The sequence below is a fragment of the Cynocephalus volans genome, chromosome 4 (assembly GCF_027409185.1).
Source record: "Cynocephalus volans isolate mCynVol1 chromosome 4, mCynVol1.pri, whole genome shotgun sequence".
Taxonomy (NCBI): Eukaryota; Metazoa; Chordata; class Mammalia; order Dermoptera; family Cynocephalidae; genus Cynocephalus; species Cynocephalus volans.
Genome location: NC_084463.1, coordinates 41,300,402 through 41,315,893, shown reverse-complemented (window position 1 = coordinate 41,315,893; position 15,492 = coordinate 41,300,402).

Sequence of the window (15,492 nt, the reverse complement as noted above, 5' to 3'; positions counted from 1 at the left end):
TTGACTGTTTCAGTGAGCCAGATGGGGGTGAGAGGATGTCCCAAGTGATAGGATGGCCTTACTTGACTCTTGTGTTTGCTACTGTTGTTTATTGAAAGCTGTAGTTGTCCATTTGTTTAGTGACTTTTCAAAAGTATTTCTGTAGAGACTGTATTACATGTTGTGTGTAGTCACTGTAAGTCTTTGATTTTTTTAGGTGTGTGCAGCCAATGTTTTCACCGAGATTTTCTTGAATGTCAGGTGCTAAATAAGAGAAAGAATGAAAGGGTGAAAGAAAAATAAAGAAAAAGAAAGAAAGAAAGAAAAGGAAAAAAGGAAATGAAAGAAAAAGGGAAGGAGAAGAAGATGACGAAGATTGTCTAGATCTCCCAGTTTTCCACACTGATTGGCTTCTAACTTTGTCAAAACAGAAAATCAAACCTTGTTTCAGATCCTTTGTTACCCCCAGACAGATTATAACATACAAACACAATAATTTGCAAGTAAGATCTGCTCTGCTGTATCTGGAACCAGTGACAAGGGCTCCACAGTAGGAGCTAGGGCTGTTGTCTTAAGGACTGGCACCAAATCAGGGAGAGATTGGGCCAAGGACAAGTGAAAACTCCACAAAGCTCTCTCACCATTTCTCTCTCTTTTTTCCATCCACATGGTTGCTGTAAATCTTTGATGGTTTTTAAGAGTTTTGAAAAGTTTGTTTCTGGGCCGGCCCCGTGGCTCACTTGGGAGAGTGTGGCGCTGGTAGTGCCAAGGCCATGGGTTCGGATCGTATATGGGGATGGCCGGTGTGCTCACTGGCTGAGCATGGTGCAGACGACACTGTGCCCAGGGGTTGCTATTCCCTTACCAGTCAAAAAAAAAGAAAAGAAAAGAAAAGTTTGTTTCTGATAGTTTTTGTTTTTCCGTATTTCTGTCCAGGAACAGGTGTTTGGGCAGCTAACTTTGTCATTCTGCTGACATCTCTATTCCTGAACTCTCTGTTGTGTTCTTTTATCTAAATGACTTTTCCTGTGTCATTACTACAGTATCTTGATTACCATTGCTTTGTAGCTGGTTTTAAAATTCTGAAGTGTGAGTCCTCCTAATTTGCCCTTTTTCACGTTGTATTCTGAGTCCCTCATGATTTCATATAGATTTCAGCATCAGCTTTTAGTTTCTGTAGTCACTGTCATTCTGATAAAGATTGCATTGAATCGTACATTGTCTGGGGGAGTATTGCCATCTTAATATTAAGCCTACTGATCCATGAACATGGAATGGTTGTCCATTTATTTAGATCTTTAGCTTTTTCCAACAGGTTTGTAGTTTTCAGAGTATAAATTTTGTACTTAAAAAAATTCCTTCCTATGTATTTATTCTTTGGGTGCTGTTGTAAATAGATTTATTTTCTTAATTGTATTTTCAGATATTGTACTGGAAGTGCATAGAAGTACAGTTGTTTTTGTGTGTTAATTTTGTATCTCCAACTTTGGTGAACACATCTTCATGTTGGTTGCTTCCAAGTTATGAAAATTATGAACAATGTTGCTGTCAACATCCCTGTGCATGGTTTTGTGTGGATCTACATTTTCAACTCATTTAGGCAAACCCACCCTTGGGAATTGGTTTGGGGCCCAAGACATACCTCTCTGCCCCGTGGGATTGGAATGAGAACAGTTCACTCTGTGCAAATTGAGTGGATATGGGTCTATGGTGAGGTTTGTGTAAAACCTGTGTGTGAGTTGGAGCCCAGTGATTTATCAAGTGCTGCTCTTCTGTGTAACAGCCTTTCCAGTAGGTGCTGCTGTGAATAAAACTGAACAAATATCCCTGTTCAGTTGAAGCTGGCATTGTAGGAAACAAGAGATGAGGGGTGGAAGTAAAATACACAATGTGTCAGATGGTGGTTATTGCTGAAGAGGGAGAGAAAGGTGGTGAATAGTGCAGAGGCCTGGGCTGTGTGTGTGTCTCTGAGCATTTCTTGGCATCCTTTGTCTGTTATCTCTAATGGTTAGTGAGTTTTGTGTCTGTGTGGGTGCACCCACCTGTGTGTGTGGTGACACAGTCTATGTGGTTTTGTATGTATTTTAGGGGGGCACTGTGAGTGTGTGCTCTTTAAAATCTGGATTACTTCCTTTGTGCCTATTTTCCCTGGTAGCATCTTTGTTTCCATGATAAATAGAAGTGGGGAGAGCATGTTACACTTGCCACTGTGTAACGGAGACAAAAAAAAGGATTACTCAAAACACCATGAATGCGATGAGAAGCCCATAGGTCTGCGCCCCAGTACCTCCTTTGTTAGAAGGAGAAAACTGTGTGCACAGCCCTTATTCAAAGTTAGCTTTTCTTTTATATTGTAAAGCCAAAGAAATTTCACGAGAAAATTCAGTTGATTTGATCATTACAAAGGGACACAAGGACATGGGCAACATTACAAAAGTTATCTACGACTAAGTATATTTAAACAATGGAAATTAGTAGCATAAGTAAAATTATGTGACATTCCAAAGTACAATTACTGAAAAGCTAAGTTTGTCAAACTGGCTCATTATCTAAAGTATAACCTCTCCTTAAGCGAGAGTTACATTCTTATGATAAAATCTAAGTATAATTATTTCTGAAATTTCCCCTAACAGACATCTTGCCCCTAGCAAACATTTTTTTTCACATCTTTCCCTTCAGCAATTCTTAAAATTTCTGAATACGATCGGTATGACAACCACTTGTTGACTCTAAAACCATTAAAGTATACAATCCCATACCTAAGAGTTGATTAGATGGGCTTTTGCCCTCTATCTGTAAACTGTGGCCTCCTACCGAAGGGCTTTTCAACCATACATGCATTTACCTAAAAATCCTATTCTAAAATCAAATGAGAATCAAGATTTTTAATGCTCTACAACAGCAGACATTGTTGTCTTGTTTCTGATATTAGGGAGACAGCATTCAGTCTCTCAGCATCAAGTATGATGTGGGTTGTGGGGGTTTTCATAGATGTCATATAATATCTTGAGTAATTTCCCTTCTGTTTCTAGTTTATTGTTTTCATTGCGAAGGTATGCTGAACTTTGTCAAATGCTTTTTTCTTTATCCATTCTAGATATTAACACCTTGGCAAATATAGGATTTGAAAAATTTTCTACCATTCTACGTGTTACCTTTTCACTCTGTTGATAGTGTCCGCTGAGGGACAAATGTTTTTAATTGAGATGAAATCAAATTTCTATTTTTTGTTGTTGATGACAGAGTTTGTGGTGTCATATCCAAGAAATAATTACCACGTCCAATGTGGTGAAAGTTTTGTCCTATATTACTTCTAAGAATTGTTTAGTTTTAGCTCTTTCTTTAGGTCTTTGACTCAAGGAGCCAGCTTTATACTTCTGCATGTGAATATTCAGTTTTACCAGCTCCGTTTTTTCCATGGACTTCCTTTCCCACAGAATGATCTTGGCTGTTGAAAATTATTTTATTTATATATGAGGGTATCTTTCTGGGCTCCCTATCTTTTCCATTGATGCACATGTCTGTCTTTATGCCAGTACCTCAATGTTTTGATTACTGTACTTTTGAGTAAGTTTTGAAATCAAGAAGGGTGACACTTCCAACTTTGTTGTTCTTTTTCTTTTATTTTGGCTATTTGGCATTCCATGAGATTCTGTTAATTTTAGGATGTTGCTTTCTATTTCTCTTTGAAATATGTCATGGGGCTTCTGATATGAATTGCATCAAATTTGCACATCCTTTGTGATAGTACTGACATCTGAATAGTAAGTCTTCTAACCCTTGCACATGAGATGCTGTTACTGCCAGACCAGGCTCAGCTTGCCCTCTTGCATTAAACAAATGACTCAAATGTCCAGAAGTTGGTGCAAGGATTAGAAGACGTATTCAGATAACCAGCTTCTGGGGAATTACCAGCTAAAATCACTGCAATTTCTGATGCCTATTCTAGGGGTTATAAAGGAGAAGAGGCAGGAAGATGAGAAGGAGTTTTTGTGCTAAAGAAAAAAGTGGGGGAGTGTTTGGGAGCAGCAGATGGTCTGAGTTAAATGTCAGGGTCCCATAATGGATCAGAAACTTCAGTGTCATAGAGTCTGTGGTCAGCTTCAAGTCCTTGATGTTACCTTGAGGTTGGTGTCCTTACCTCTTAGGGAGAGCTCAAGGAAAATAACCTCAGTCAAATATCATAAAAAATACTTGACTTGGATTTTGAATTAATGTGGATGCAGTTTTCCTTTCAGTAAGAGGGAGAGTTTGCAACCAGGAAGGTTGTCTTGCCTCTCTCTTATGTCTCCTCTTGTTTGCAGCCAATTACACAGGTAAGAAAAACAAGAAAGTTAGTTTTAGTTCTTAATCGTAGGTGCACCCCTCTGAAGCAAATTTACATAAGAGCTGTTGATTTCATCTCCTGGCTGTCTCTTGATTCTTCTGCTAACTTCAAGGAATTGATAATTATCAGTTTCCAAGTTAAGGGCCAACTGAAACATTCTGCTTGGTCTTAGTTACCCCAAAGATGGCGGCTTTTCTGGCTAAGTTCCCTTTCAATGCCCCGCTGTCAGTCATTCTATCCATTTCTATGGATATGGGCCATAGATGTTGTCTAGGTACCTCCTGCGGAGGGAGGGCATCATACAATTTATCTTCCAATGGAATTTCTTGACACGGCGATAGAAATATTCTTTAATTCCTTCTTCATTTTTGGGGTAATAAGACGTAGTTTTCTGTTCTGAGGTTTGATCTTCTTTTGCATAGTTTTTTTTTCCTTTGAAACATTTGTATAAAATGTATATGAACAAAATAACAAGGAATAACATGATTATTGTAAGAATGATTCATCCAAGAGATATATAGAGAAACTCAGTGGGTAATAAACATTCTCACCATCCCCAAACCCCTCTGCTGGCATTGCTGTATTCCTTTATTAGGTTCAGGATATGTTTCCATTCACTGTCTACTGTCATTTGAACTTTATGGTAGACCTCATTGGAGGTTTGTAAAACTCATTCTAAGTCAGCATCTAAAAGTCATAATTCCTCTTGTGGCCGTTTAGCTTCCATGGATATGACATCCTGAGAGGGATTGAAATTGGTCTGAAGGAACAATTTGTCTTCAATATCTAAGTTATCATAGGATTTATTTACAGCAGGCAAACCTATTTTTCCTATGACCATTGTATTACACCAGATGCCAGTTTTAGAGATGGGGAAGGAAGATTCTATACAGGAGTAATCAAACAGCTTCACTGTGGTGTTGTATTGACCCTCCCAACAAAAATGACCCTTTCCCACACACCAGATGTTGTGGTTCATAGGAGTTGATATTAAAGGCCATACTTGGAAGGTATCAGAGTTCCAAGTAAATTGAAGGCAAAGCCATTTTCCCCTCTTATTTTCACAGTCAGAAAGAGAAATAGGATTCCATGTGTTTGAATCAGTTAGAATAGCCCAATGACTTCCCATAGGAAGGACTCTGGTGTGATCGACAATCATCCCAATGCCTGCTAATTGAATTACTAACTCTGGGTTCTATTTAGTTTAGGCACCTGGGCTTTAAGAACACAGTACCTAAGTTCACATTTACCATCCAGGAATTTCTATAAGGCATGGGGGCCATAAGCCTCCCAAAGGTTGAGATTGGATGTCGGCTCTGAGTATTGTGGTCCATTGTCTCATACCTATTTCAGATTCCATTTGTATCAGTATGGTCATTAGTGCCCATTGGGTTCGGGTGCATGCATGTTTCCATCTCTGAGTTTCAGAATAAGATTGTATGATTTGTTGGTTTTTTCTATCCATTTGATAAAGACCTCATTAACCTTTTTTGCTGCTTTCTAGCCTTTCCCTTCTTCTTTTTATGATATCCCTTCTATATGTCCTATCTTGGATAAAGAGGGTTTTCCTAGAGAATGCCTTTCTTCAGTGGCTGCAAGTTCTGCTTGTCTCATAATGCCTAATCCTGTTCCTATTCCCCCTATGAGATCTCTTTTCAGTCTCTGTGGGGGCCAGTTCTTGTGTATTCAACATGAATGTTGCTGTCAAATTATATTAGTAGCCTCAGTGGAATTAGGATATATAGAATTGATCCAGAATCTCTGGGTGTCCCAAACCACTGTTAGGTGGGTGGATGTTACTCCCAAGTTGGCTTTTGTCTGGGTATTCCATAAAGCTTCCCATAGTTGACCTGATCTAATGGTCAAGTTTGTACTGTCATGTATCTCTGCCAACCATGTGATTCCCATAAATTTATTTTTAAGAATTTTATTATCCAGGGCCATGGGCATCCATTCACAAGTACAAGACTGAGGAGATTTTGAGCACATCATACCGTGGCAGAATACACATGAAGCTGCTGTCCTTTTCCCATTATACCAAGCAAAGTTCTAAGCCTCTGATCATTAGTTTCTATAGTAACACAATGCTCTTTCTGATCAGAATGCTCTAATAGTTTATCAGTGTCGTTGTTGGGCAAATGCTCTTGTAACAAGTCATATTTTCTATGGCTTTTGAAGTAAAGGTATCCCAGGAAAGGATTTTCTTTCATAAATTCAAAATTGAGCTGTTTCATCTGGTACCTTTCATTACATAATTATCAAAATCATGCCATATGACATATGCTTGTCCCACAGGGAGATCTGTAAGATTGGCAATTTCCCAGAAATATCCTTCAGGCTTAAAAAGTGGTGGAGGGGGTGTCATTCAGATAGAAAGGACCATGGGAAACAAGGTACAATGTAAAAGCATCTTCTATTAATTACATAAAAATATAATCATAAAACCATTTATTTAACTTTCCTGAACAGGTATTTTAGGTCTTCCACTGGATTATAATTCCACTGACATTTGGAGCTCTCCTGTTCCTGAATTTTCTTCAGTAGGTGCCCTTATGACTCATGTGTGATGAACCCAGGGCTTTATACCTGAAAGCTTTAAGGCAGAATGGGTGGTTAATAAAACGTCATAGGGCCCTCCCCACTTTTCTTTTAGCTGTTGCTCAGGACCCTGTTCTCTCCAAGACTTCAATAACACCTTATCTCCTGGTAAGAAAAAAAAAGTTTCAAAGGATCATCAGTGGGATAAGTGCACCTGGAAAGAGCAAACTGATGAATTAATAGCAACGTTTCATGTAACTGTTTTACATACCGTTTCACTTGGATCTCATTTCCTAATTCAGGATTACTTAAGTATAACCATGCTTGGAAAGGTCTCCCAAATACAATTTCAAAAGGACTCAATTTGAGTCCACTTCTAGATCCTTCTCAAATATGGAGCACGGCAAGGGGCAATGCCTTATCCCAGGTAAGGTGGGTTTCTTGGCAGAGTTTGGTAAAGACTTTTTCAAGATTTGATTCATCTTTTCAGTTTTCCCAGTGGATTGCGGCCCCCAGGAGGTGTGGAGCCTCCAGATGATCTTTAAATTTTTACTCACTGCTTGCAGCAGTTCAGCCACAAAAGCAGGTCCACTATCACTCTGTATTGAGGCGGGCAACCCAAATATTGGAATTACTTCCTTTAATAGTGTTTTTATTACTTCAGACACCTTTTCACATCAGATGGGAAAGCGTTCTACCCACCCTGAGAAGGTGCCTACCATTACCAACAAATACCTGAAATCCCCAGCAGCTCTGGGCATCTGAGTGAATTCTATTTTCCAGTTTTCAAAAGGACAAATGCCTTTATATTGTACACCCTGTTGTATTGGGTGTACTTCTGTTTTAGGATTTTTTTGGCACATATTTGGCATCCTCTGGTTTCTTGCTGAATAATTTTCCTCATGTGAAGTCCCTTAAGTTGGGGCTGCAGCCATTCTCTCAGGGCATCTTGACCATAATGAATCCCCTTCTGCAAATGTTTAATAATTAAATACACAGGTGCCTTAGGAAGCAAAATCTTGCGTGACTTATTAATTTTCCATTTCTTGGAAGGATCCTCACATGTGAAACCCCATTCTTTAGCTTTTTCCTGATCCTCAATGGTGTATTGAGGTGTAAATCTGGTGAGGTCTATGTGTCGGATTAAATCACCTACTAAGGGGGCTTGTTTAGCTGCCTCTTTACCTCCTCAGTCAGTGGCCCAGCTCCCTTTTTTTATCATAGAATTGTTCTTTTGATGCCCAGGACAGTTCATGACAGCCACTTCTGCAGGGAACATCACTGCCTGTAGAAGTGTTAGTATTTTGTTAGGGTATTTCACATCTTTACTTCCAGGAGTTAGCAGTCCTCTTTCCTTCCAAATGGCCCCATGTGCATACAAAATCCTAAAGACATACCTGGAATTGAAGTAAATATTGACTCTTTGACCTTGAGATAATTCCAAAGCCCAGGTGAGTGCAATCAGTTTGGCTTTTGGGGATGAAGTCCCAGTGTGGAGGGGAATGGCTTCTATCACCTGATTAGCAGTGACAACAGCATAGCCTGTGCAGTGTTTACCATCTCCCGTAAAGCTGCTGCCATCCATGTATAGCTCTCCATCAGGATCCATCAATGGCTGATCAGCAGGTCTCGTCTACTAGAGTAAATCAAATCTAACACTTCAATGCACTGGTGCTATAAAGGGAGCTCATCAGAAGAAGGCAGTAAGATTCCTGGATTCAAAGAGGTAGTAACTTGTAGGCTAATGTTAGGATTATCAAGCAAAATTGCTTGATATTTTCCCATCCTTCCCATTGTTGGCTAGTATGCTCCCTTCTGTTCCAGGAGGGTGAGCAGTTGATGAGGCACATAAACAGCAATTGGCTGTCCCAAAGTAAATTTCTTGGCTTCCTGGAGTATGTCATATGTTGTGGCCACTGCTCATAAACATGGGGGCCATCCTTTTATAGTCTGATCTAATTGTCTGGAGAAGTAAGTGATAGGTTGTTGATTTTCTCCTACAGTTTGACTAAAAACTCCTAACCCCAGCCCCAGTCTCTCATGCACATATAACTTGAAAGTCTTTCTGGCGTTAGGAAGGCCTAGAGGTGGAACCAACTGCAGATTTTCTTTGTGTTTCAAAGGCTTGTTGACATTCTGTAGTCCAAACTAGGGGTTCAGAGTCCAGACATTTTAAGGCTTCATATAGGGGCCTTACTATAGATCCATAGTTGGGGATCCAAATATGGCAAACTCCCACCATGCCCCACAATCCTCACAATTGGTGTTGGGTATTAGGAGTCCTGATGGCCACTATGCCCTGTTTTCTCTCATTTAAAAGTCTTCTTTTTCCTTTTTGTAGTTGGAACCGCAAATAGGTAACCTTTTCCTTGCAAGTTTGGGCCTTCTGAGAAGATACCTTATATCCACGCTTGGCAAGGTGGTTTAGCACCTCTATAGTATTTTTTAAAACATTTTTCATAAGTGGGGATGTGTAGCAGTATATCATCCATAAATTGTAGTAAAATCCATTCATCGAGTTGTAAAGGCTTTAAGTCATGAACCAAAGCCTCACCAAACCAGGTAGGAGAATTCTTGAACCTTTGTGGTAACACAGTCCAACAATATTGAAAAATCATTTTTGTCTTTGGATCCTGCCATTTAAAGGCAAGTAGCTCTTGGGTCTTCTCATCTACAGGGATACAGAAAAAAGATCCTTCAAGTCTAACATAGAGAACCAAACATAATCTCCAGGAATTGTGGTCAATAAAGTATATGCATTAGGAACAGTGCAGTGAATATCTTGTACTGTTTCATTAATGGCCCAGAGATCTTGCACAAACTGATATTCTCCCATGTGTGACTTCTTTACTGGTAATATTGGAGTATTGTGAGGAGATTGGCAAGGTCTAATTAGCCCATATTTTAAAAATTTGTGTAAGACTGGTTGAATCTCCTCTAAAACTTCTTTCCTCAACGGCTACTTTTTCTTTCTTGGTATGGGTGCCTTAGGCTTTAATTCAATGGATAGGGGTGGGGCATTGATTGCATAGCCTAGGACCCCATCTGCCCAGACTTGTGTACTCACTTTCTTATGAATTTCAGGTGGAAATGAGTCCATGAGTGGATCTTCAGTTTGAGCAAGTAGCATGTGAAGTCGCAGAGCTTGTTCAGGAGACACCTGTAGTTAGCTGTTTATCTTCAGAGAAAAGGGTTACTTGAGCATTTAATTTGCAAAGTAAATCATAACCTAGCAAAGGAATTGGACATTCAGGTAGGTACCAGAAGCTGTCTTAAGCTAGATGGCAAGAAGGTCCTCAAGATGTTGCAAGAAGGTCTTTTGTTGGGGTTTTCCAGTTATTGCTATTATAGGCACAGATCGGTTAAAGTCCTTTGCCAACCTACTGTTTAACACAGGGGACATTGTCCCCATGTTGATTAGAAAATTAACTAATTTTTTCCCCACTGTCAATTGTACCCAGGGCTCCTGTGGGGAAATAGAAATTGGTTTGTTTAGATTGAGGGGAGCCCCTGGGCCTCTTTATTCTCCTTTTTTCACCATCAGTTTTTGTACTCTTTCCCGCTGATTTCTTTCTTTTCCCTTCTCTAACTTTGGATTTGTGATTCTCCAATGTTATGTTTACAGCATGCCCACTGATTGGCCTCCAAACTTCTTCTAGTGTCCCTTTTCCCCTCTCTCTTCTTATAACCTACAGTCTCCAAAAAGATAGTAGACTGTCTGGGTTTTTTAGCCTCTCTGGCATTGTAATCTTTGAAAGCAATATCCACCAGTGATGAGGGACTCATACCAAGAGTGCCATCTAGCTTCTGCAGTTTTTTCTAATGTCAGGGGCACTCTCTCCAATAAATGTTAAGTTGACTGTCCTCAAATTTTCTGGGGCCTCTGGGTCCACATCACTATACTATCTATAGGCTTGATACACCATTCTAAAAACTGTGCAGGTCTTTCATTAGTCTCCTGACATAATTCCTAGATTTTGTTTAAGCTTATTAACTTTGTTCCCCCTTTCTTTAAGCCAGCCAATATGCATTGATGATAATGTGCCAGTCTCGGCATTCCCCCATTACTGGGATCCCAATTAGGGTCTACCAAAGGCAAAGCAGTTGTTCGATCAGAGGTCCCATTAGGATCTTCCTGATGTATTTGTCAAGCCTCTGCAGTAGCCTTGTCAATAACTAGTCTCTTTTCATCGGCTGTTAACAATATATACATTAGGGACTGGATATCACCCCATGTGGGGCAGTGGGTACTAAACACAATAGTGAATGGTTCTGCCATTTTCTGTGGATCCTCCCGATATGGCGGATTTGAGTTTTTCCTGTTCATCAGATCTGACATTGAGAACAGTGTATAAATCCAAAAATTACCAGCAGGTTGTCGCTGAGCACTCAGTCCTCCTGTGGGGAATTGCTTTAAAGGGAATTGCCCTGCTGCATATGAGCTTGCACCTGGACAAATTGGGTGCCCTGGGGATTATGGAAGGAGAGACCGTTCCAGCTTCCTGACTATACCTTGGGAGAGACCTGGGGCCAGGCATCTCTGTGTCCTCATCTCCTGACAGTGGTGGATCTGGAGGAGCATTGAGGTGCCCTGGCTGCAGAGGTGCAGAATCAATTGAGGTGGGAGGGAGATTTAAGGTTTCTATTAAATCCTGGTCTTCAATTTCTTTTTCCTCTGAGTTTTCTAGCTCTAAAACAATTTTCCGAGATTTCTTATCCTGTCTTTGGACCATGAGATGATTTCCTTCTTTCTTAGCATCCTGATTGTGGAGAAGAATAAAGGCTTGGACATATGGGATCTGATCCCATTTTCCAGATCTCTGACAAAATAGTTCTAATACTATACCATTTTAAGTACAGTAGTTCAGAGATCCATTCAAGGGCCAACATTCTTCTGAATCTAACACATACACTGCCCCCACGGTATTACAATAATATTTCATCATTTTCTTAGTCATGGGGGTGCAGCTGTATTCACCCCATTTTGTGATTATGCACCCGAGGGGACTCTGAGTGGGGACTGACACGTACTTCCCATATTACCCCACACCCTTGATCTTTATTTCAAGTCTGGTGCCAACCTTCAACTGGAAGATTCTTATGATTAGCTGGGACACAAACACCACTGGATTTTCCATATTGAAATATTTCACATGAAAGGCCCGAGCCTGACACTAAAGGCTAGTGGAGGAAGGAGGGGTAACACAAGACAAGAAATGGGCAACTGACTGTGACTTGGTTCCAGGACCAAAAGTGTCTTTCTCAGAGAGCCGGTCCTTCCTTCACTTTCCTAGTGAGTTAAAAACAGCTGTGGTTTGGCATTACCTTTCCTCAGTGACCGTAAGGCCAAAAGGCATGAGATTAGATCTTGTGACCCCAAAGTAGTAGCACAAAGAACAGGCAGAAACAGTTGCCACATATAGATGAAAACACTCAAGCACGTGGACACATACACATCCCAATGAGATGTCTCAACTAACAAACAAATTCTTTGGGCAAAATTCTAACTTGCCATATTCCACACCTATGGTACCCATCCCAACATTAATCCTAACAAACAGCATGGAATAGAGGGTGTCTGTGGTGTGCACACCAACAATATCTCACCGATCCAAGGATTCATCAATCCAGCTACAAACTCTTCTTTCCTCACCAACCAGGAGAAAACTGGCAGCCAGCAGCATGGTGAGGAGAACAGGAGAATCCACAGGGTTAAAAGGACCCTGGTGGACACTTAGGAATCCCCCAAATTCTCCATCATAGGGCTTGCTTGACAGCCCAGGATAATCTCCAAAAACATGACTGGGTTAATCCAGTGTGCTTCTGCAGCCAATTGCTCCAGCCATTGGGATTCAGGGGAATGTCCTGGCAACTAAGGGTGTTTCCTGGCTTGGCTCACCAAATTTGTTACCACCAGACCTGGCTCAGCTTGCCCTCTTGCATTAAACAAATGACTCAAAAGTCCAGATGTTGGTGCAAGGATTAGAAGGTTTATGGAGATAACTGGCATCTGGGGGATGACCAGGCTGAAATCATCCCAACTTCTGATGCCTGTTCTGTGGATTATAAAGGAGAAGAGGCAGGAAGATGAGAAATGTTTTTGTTCTAAAGAAAAAAAGAGGGGGTGAATCTGGAGCAGCAGATGGTCTGAGTTAAATGTTGGGGTCCCATGATGGATCAGAAACTTCAGTGTCACAGAGTCTGTGGTCAGCTTCAAGTTCTTGATGTTACCTTGATTTTGGAGTCCTTGTCTCCTAGGGAGAGCTCAAGGATAATAACCTCAAGCAAATGTCATAAAAATACCTGACTTGGATTTTGAATTAATGTGGATGCAGTTTTCCTTTAAGTAAAAGGGGGAGTTTACAGCCACCAAGGTTGTCTTGCCTCTCTCTTATGTCTCCTCTTGTTCGCAGCCAATTAGAGAGGTTAGAAAAACAAGAAAGTTACTTTCAGCGCTTAATTGCAGGTGCACCCCTCTGAAGTCAGCTGGCATAAGAGCTGTTGATTTCATCTCCTGGGGGACTCTTGATTCTTCTGCTAACTTCAAGGAATTGATAATTATCAGTTTCCAAGTTAACGGTTGACCAAAATGTTCTGCTTGGTCTCAGTTACCCCAAAGATCTTTGATTTTCTGGCTAAGGTCCCTTTCAATGCCTTTTTATTTATTTGTATCTTCCTTAATTTCTTTCCGTAACATTTTGTAGTTTTCAGTGTACAAGTGTTTTGTCTTCTCAGTTAATTCCCAAGTATTTTATGCATTTCAAAGTTTTTATTTGTGGTATTTTCTTAATTTTCTTTTTACATCATTCATATTAGTGCATATAAATGCAAATAATTTTAGCATGTTGATTTGCTATCCTGCAACTTTGCTTATTTTATTTTTAGTTCCAATTTTTGGGGTGTTTGTTTTTGTGTGTGCATTCTTTATGAATTTCTACTTATAAGTTGATTTGATCTGTGAAGAGACATAACTTTATTTCATCATTTCAAATTTGGATGCATTTTCCTTTTCCCAATTGCTCTGACTAGGATTTTTAAATATAGTATTGAGTGGAAGTGGTGAAAGCAGGTGTCCTGTCTTTTTTCTTAGGGGAGAGACTTTTTGAATTTCACTACTGATTATGATCTTTCTGTGGGTTTTTCATATATGTTCTTTATTATACTGAGATAGTTTTTTTTCTCATACTAGCTTCTTGTGTGTTCTTATCATAAGTGGGTTTTGTATTTTATAAAATGTTCTTCAGCATTTATTGAGACACTTGGGATGTTTCAGTCAGTTTGCTAATGTGGTATATTACATTGATTGATTTTCATGTGTTGAACCATCTTTACATTTCAGGGATAAATATCATTTATTCATGGTGTATAATCCTCTTAATATCTGCCAAATACAATTTGCTAGTATATATTTGAAAATTATCACATTTATATTCATAAAGACATTTGTTCGCAGTTTCGTTTCATGTAGTGTCTTTTGTTCTTGGTGTCAGTATAATTTTGGCCTCATAGAATGAGTTGGGTTTTTAGCTTTTGGGAAGAGTCTGAGGAGGATTGGTATTCACAATTTTTAAAATGTTGGTAGATTTCATCAGTCAAACTATTTGGCCCTTGGTTTTTATTTGTTGGGAAGTTTTTAATTACCACATCAGTCTAAAACTACAGGTCTATTCAAATTTTCTGTTTCTTCATGACTTTGTCTCAGTCCGTTGTGTGTTTCCTGACATTTGTCCACTTCACCAGTGTTTTCCACTTGTTGACATACCCCGAGAGACTTCTTCAAATATGTCAGAGGCATACAGTTTAAGCAGCTGTGCTCTGCTGTTTTTATGCATGTGCTGTGCAGCTGTTGATATGGTGGGAAGGTGTGAGGTGAGGAGAAACATTCTACAGATCCATGGTTTAGCTTTACATTTAGGAAGCCTGTGTTTCTATGGCTTGATTTGCATAAATCCTTCTCAGTCCCCACCCTCCTGCTTTTGTTTAGTGAGACAGGAATTTTAGAAGGGGATGGAAGTAAGTGTTTTCCTTTCCCCAGATAGTTTGTTCCTGGTAAAATCTCAGTTTGTTAGTCATTTGAGAAATAGTTGGGCTTTTTAGAAGGCAGAACTTGTTAAGAGGAACAGAATTCTCTGGGCCCATTTGGAAATGGCTAATTTCTCCTCCTCGCCTCCCTTTGCTGAAGGCAGGGAGAATTTTTTTTCTAAGATCTTCACTGTAAGAGCCTGGTACTATTTCTAGAGGTAAATCATGTAAATTTCTGATTAAAAAATTTTTAAAACCTTAATAAAAACACTAAGGATTTTAGCTCACGAACTTCAGCAATTCACCAATTATAGTTTAGGTTTTCCTATACCTGTACTCTTCCCCCAGGGGTTTCTTATGGTTTCTGTTGAAGTAAGTTATGATTCTCTGGATGTGCCTCTGGGTCTCCAATTTGGGGCACTGGTTTGACATGAGGACTCAATTCTGTAATGGACCTAAGAAGAGTTGGACTGAGAAAGATAGGCAAGGTTCTAGAAAATGTTACTTTATTGGAGGGGGCTTGTCAAAGAACAAAATTTCAATAAATTTAGATGAAGATCTCAGTTTAATTTAAAGTGATTTTAGAATCGGGTGACAAGTTGTTCCATAAAATAGAATTAAATGTT